The 5,963-nt window shown below is 36.4% G+C and overlaps 1 long non-coding RNA gene across 1 annotated transcript; it reads left to right on the plus strand.

The window, feature by feature from the left end:
* Window positions 1-231: 231 nt before the first annotated feature.
* LOC135086269 (uncharacterized) lies at window positions 232-2,989 on the plus strand. The gene is made up of 2 exons (XR_010260357.1): window positions 232-796; window positions 2,113-2,989. It is a non-coding gene; the product is annotated as an uncharacterized LOC135086269 (long non-coding RNA).
* Window positions 2,990-5,963: the final 2,974 nt, after the last annotated feature.

A 5,963-nucleotide genomic window follows, 5' to 3' on the forward strand; every position in this document is an offset into this window, starting at 1 on the left:
TTTGTATTATTATTAATACCACTAAATTAATATTTATTTAAGCATTTATCGAATTTACACCCATAGTGAGTGCCATGTACTGACAATAAATGCAAGAAGTACATAATTTCTTAAGTATTGTTTCTTAATTACACTAATTAATTATTACTACACACTAACTACAATCATAGTAATAGTATTAATTGCAGGATAAACCAAATATCTAACACGCCCTATGCGAAGGTCATGTAAAGTGCTTATTACACTACGCGGTATTCAGACAGTCTTACTAAGACTGTCTTAAAATCTAACTAGACAAGCTCGCTATTACACTGTGCTGAATATCGCATGCTAACTCATTTGCAAGGCGTACGTAGTCGGTGACGGTTGTCGCGCGATGGGAAAACTTTCAAAGCACCAGAAAATCGCCATAGCTCTTGCCGCATCTATTAATTTAAATACAAAAAAGAAAAGAAAAATATGGGTGAAAGAGTATTTACTTTTACGAGAAAAATTATCAAATATGCAAATACTGAGTGTTCTGGAACCATGTGACTTAAGAAACTACCTTAGAGTAGGAGTTGCCGAGTTTGAATGTCTTTTGAAATTAGTTACTCCGTATATTCAAAAAGAAGATACGATTCTTAGACAAAGTGTCAGTGCTAAACAAAGATTGGTAGTTACTTTAAGATTCCTGGCAACGGGCAACTCCTATCAAGACCTAAGGTTCAGCTCTTTGATATCGCAACCTCTTTTATCGTCAATTATACCAGAAACATGCCGGGCTATCTACAAATGCTTAAAACATTTGATCAAGGTGAGTAAAACCACTGTATATTATTTTTCAATTTAACATTTATTTTTCAAATCAAAATTCAAAGTTCAATTTAACATTTATTTTTCAAATCAAATCAATAACAAAAACAATCAGTAAATTAAACAGAAAATTATTCTTTTTTCGGCTTGAAAATCAAAAAATCTTTCATTACATTGGCACTCCCTTCTACTATAGACGGGGAAACAGTTGACCCTGATTCATTTTCAATGTATTCTAAAAAATCTTCAGGATTGTTGACAGTGATTCTCGAGGGAAATGAATGTTGTGGTGACTGGATTGCTGGTTGTGGTGATTGAATTATGTGTTGTGACGACTGGATTGTGTGTTGTGACGACTGGATTGTGTGTTGTGGTAACTGAATTGTTTGTTGTGGCGATTGGATTGCTTGCTGTGAAGACTGGAATGGTTGTGGAAACTGAATTGGATGAGGCGGATGATACTGTGTAGTAGATGATGATGGAGGACTCGGTGTGGGTGATGAATAATTGCGTGATGATGGACGTTTGTGTGGCAACTTAGGGGAAATAGTAGACACTGATTCATTTCCAATGTATTCTGAAAAATCGTCAGGATTGTTGACAGTGATTCTCGAGGGAAATGAATGTTGTGGTGACTGGATTGCTGGTTGTGGTGATTGAATTATGTGTTGTGACGACTGGATTGTGTGTTTTGGTAACTGAATTGTCTGTTGTGGCGATTGGATTGCTTGTTGTGACGACTGGAATGCTTGTTGTGGAAACTGAATTGGATGAGGCGGATGATACTGTGTAGTAGATGACGATGGAGGACTCGGTGTGGGTGATAAATAATTGCGTGATGATGGACGTTTGTGAGGCAACTTAGGGGACTGTCGGTTGTATGGTGACGGGGATGAATAACTTGATGCTGGTGATTGGATGAAGGGTATCTGATAGTTGTATCTGTTCAATGTATGTCTTATTTCCGATGGCGTGACGAGTAGACAAGAATCTTCAGAAAGTCGTCCAAGTTTAGCATTAAAAATTACATCGGATATAATTTTTTGAGTAAATATCAGTTGTGTTCCATTTATATCCTTTAACTGCAAGCCTACAGACTTTCCAAATACTTCCCGTCTTCTTCTTCTTTATTTGATAACATTACTTCAGCAGATTTGATAATTTTTTCTTGTTTTTGTAGAAGTGTTTCTTTCTTTTTTTTAACGCTATGTCCTCTAGACGTTGAAGGAATTGATCCTTGAATTTGCTGGCTTGAAATGTCTTCGTCAGATGAGTTTGAGCCCTAAAAATACAATCAAATTAATTTTTTTGTTCCAGATACCTGAAAATGAGACAGAATGGACAGAAATTGCTGAGGAATTCGAAACAAAATGGAATTTCAGTCACTGTATTGGATCATGTGATGGGAAGCATATCGCCATCGAAAAACCCCCCGGAAGTGGCTCTTTGTTCTATAATTATAAGGGATTCTTCAGTATAGTGCTGTTTGCTGTTGTAAACGCTAACTACGAATTCATGTATATACACACAGGCACCAATGGATCCGTTGCAGATGGAGCAATTTTAAAATGTACAAAATTTTATAAGAAAATGATGAACAATTCTTTAAATTTGCCATCTCCATCTCCACTACCAGGCACAAACGAAATTGTACCATACGTGTTTCTGGGGGATAGTGCATTCGCATTAAATAAAAATTTAATGAAACCGTTTCCTTTTAAAAATATTAATCGTTCACAAAGGATTTTTAATTATCGATTATCGCGAGCCAGAAGAGTGGTTGAAAATGCCTTTGGCATATTAAGTTCCCGTTTCAGAATACTGCGTAGACCACTTGATCTAGATCTGGACAATGTGGATGCTGTAGTGTTGGCATGTTGCGCTCTGCATAACTTTCTGAGGAAACGAGTACCAACTTATATATCTCATTCTAATATTGACTCAGAAAATATAAGACTGGGTACGTTTCGCGAAGGAGATTGGAGACAAACCTCTGCACCCTTAGTTTCATTACAGCGTTCATCAAATAGGCAGCGTAATGAAGATGGCAACATTGTTCGCAATAAATTCATGGACTATTTCAATTCTGTTGGACGTGTTAGTTTCCAAGACCGAATGATTGATGTTGTACCACCATAATATTTGTTGTACCTACCATTTTATCTGATTAAATAATGCTTAGTAAAAAATAAAATACAGGTTGTTTCATAATATCCTAAAAAATGAAAGGGGTCAATGTACTGCACTTATGTACCTACGAACAACTTTTACCATCCAACTTCGAAATCACGAAAAAAAACAGCTGTTCCATACATATCGGGTGATTGGTCTTGAATTTTGAATATTTCTATGAAACCTGTTTTTTATTCGTGATTTCGAAGTTGGTATAATGAATTGAATACAATTTACCTCCTCATCTTCGATACTCTCTGGTGTTATGCGACACGGTTTACTCCTTGACCCAAGAAAGTTTAAGGCGTCGTAATACCATAAAGTTGGTACATACGCGTCATCTGTCCCTGCACCAGTTTGTTTGGAAGCATTTACCTGTAAAAACACCGCATTTCGAAGCTTGAAACGATTTAGGCCCAGTTCAATTCAAATCAAAAGTTATAAAGGGGGTTATCACACTATTTTGACAGGACACACAGTCGATGTACATTGCGTGAATCGAAATCGTTTGACAGATGACGCCATACAAAGAAAATCGAATTAGGCAATGTACGTCAAAGTTTTTGAAATAACGGTCAAATTTCATTTCGGCAAAATAGTGTAATAGCCCCGCAGGTGCGCTTTGTCGTAGGTATATGGAGGTACCTACGTATTTATTGGGACGAACAAAAGACATAACAAAGGAATTAAGTAGGTACATACCTTAGCCAATTCTTTATTGTAATTGGTGCGCATATTCATCAACTTCTTTTTTATTGTTTTGACTGTAGCTTTTTCATCAAAGTTTTTATAAATTTCCAACAACACCCGGAATCCTTCAGTACGTAGTGGTTGATTAGAATAATCTTTATGACTTTTCTGCCATAAATATGGCATGTCTCGGTACAAATCGAGTACATTAAAAAGCACTTCTTTCTCTTTCGAACAAGCCATGGTGCACGCGGCCACAGCAAACAAACATACGAGCGACTTTGCTCAGCGGCTGCCGCGCGCTGACTGAACGGTCTAAGCGTGCTAAGTCTTATTACACTACGCGGTATTCAGCAAGCAAGCAAGTAAGCATGGTCGAACCCATTCGGTCGGTCTAATTAGACAGGCTAACTTGCTAACTCTTATTACATTATGCTAAATCTTAGTAAGACTGTCTGAATACCGCGTAGTGTAATAAGCCCTTAAAGGTCATGCACAAAAACTAACTTACTTTCTAATTTATAGGTATGCATTACTTACCCGGTCAAGGGGTTGAAATAATTATAATTAACACTGATCTTGCAGTAGTAAAGTGTTACTAGCACTAATAGAAATATGCGAAAATAGTAAATCGCTTATGAACGACTTGAGAAATCAGTCGAGCGTGAAAGAGGTTTGCATTCAATGCAGTAGGGACGACCGCACTCGTCTCGGCCGCCAAGCTAGTCTGCGTGGCGCCGCCGGTGCGATCCTCACGGCAGTTTTTTACTTTGAGACGCGGTAAACAAAACACCAAATAACCCGTACGATTTTAACCCATTAACGCCCGCCGTACAATAAATAGTACACAACTTTAAGTTACGATAAATCTGGTTTAGTGGGTATTTTTACTCTGGAAATAATTACAATCGGTAAACAAAGGTCTATGCATTATATCCTGAGATGAAACAGACCATAACGATACAATCTTAAGGGGGTATTTTGCGATTTCGTTTCAGTGATTTTTTCGTGTCTTCTAGTGGGTACTTGATAATTTTTTATGCAAGGTTTAAGTTACACAAAATACCAAATAAGTTGTTTGTGTATTAGCTAACAACATATCCTAATAAAAAATACAAAGAAAAGTTCATTTCATGGAAAGTTTTTCATGCTATAACTCCCAAAGTGATGCTGTACTAACTTTTGTACAATGGGCGCTTGACACGTTACGTAAAATAGCACAGTAACGACATTATTATTAGAGTGTTTACCTATTTCTTCATAGTTTTTATATGTAATCATTGTTTTCTTTTTCCAATGACATGGCTCTTTATTTATGGGGTTACAGACAACAAAAAGAAACATTTTGTTTTCCCAATTATGACCTGTTTGTCGACCTAAAGAGACTTAGTTACATGGTTTTTGGAACCACACGTGAAAACAGAACCAAACGGTATCCTTTGATTACTTATAAAGATTTTCACAAAAAGCATAGAGACTTATTCGACAAGCCAAACATAATTTTACTAGTATTGATTGAAAGATAATAATGTAAGTACTATTGGATCAAATTTTGATGCTTTAGAACCATTGGGAAAGGTCATTATTGGGGTCTTTTGATAAAAAACCAGTAGAGTTAGGCACCACAGGGTGTCCAGCTACAATATAATAAGAAGATCAGTGGGTTAGATCAGATGGCTAGTCTATAGAACTTTACCAAATTGAGGTAAAAGGAAAAAAAGCGGTGGATGGGTCTTGTTCGCTTATATGGTGGACATGACAATTTCAAATGCATGCAGACTGCACTGCATAGTAAACCCATATAGTCGCTTAGATCAGCTAGCATTCCGAAAATATATAGTACGCACATATTTGACCTATAAAAGATAAATAAAAGTAGGTAGTCTTGCTCTAGTTGATGGAAATATGAAATAATGGTTATAATCAAAATAAACCAGCAAACAAGCGGATTTGACAGCTTAAAATTACTGTGCGTTTCAATAGAGTCAAAACAGCTTATAGCAAGTGCCTGAAAATACTGTGTCAGGATGGAGAAAGCTTTGCTCAATATGACTCATAAGCGCCCATTGTACAAAACTTAGTACACCCCTGAAAATCTAACTTCTGATTTTGTTTTTGGTTTTCTTTCTGTTTAGTATTATTTTTGAAGTATTTTTATAAAGAAAATAAACATTGGCTATGTGAAATTGACCGTAGTTTTCATTTGGGCGTTAATGGGTTAATAGCGAGAACAGCGCAGTAACATTTCGATGCACATTTAAATGACGTATGGATTAGGATTTTGTTTGAAAGTTAGTTAGTATTAT

Source organism: Ostrinia nubilalis, chromosome W, assembly GCF_963855985.1.
Source record: "Ostrinia nubilalis chromosome W, ilOstNubi1.1, whole genome shotgun sequence".
NCBI lineage: Eukaryota > Metazoa > Arthropoda > Insecta > Lepidoptera > Crambidae > Ostrinia > Ostrinia nubilalis.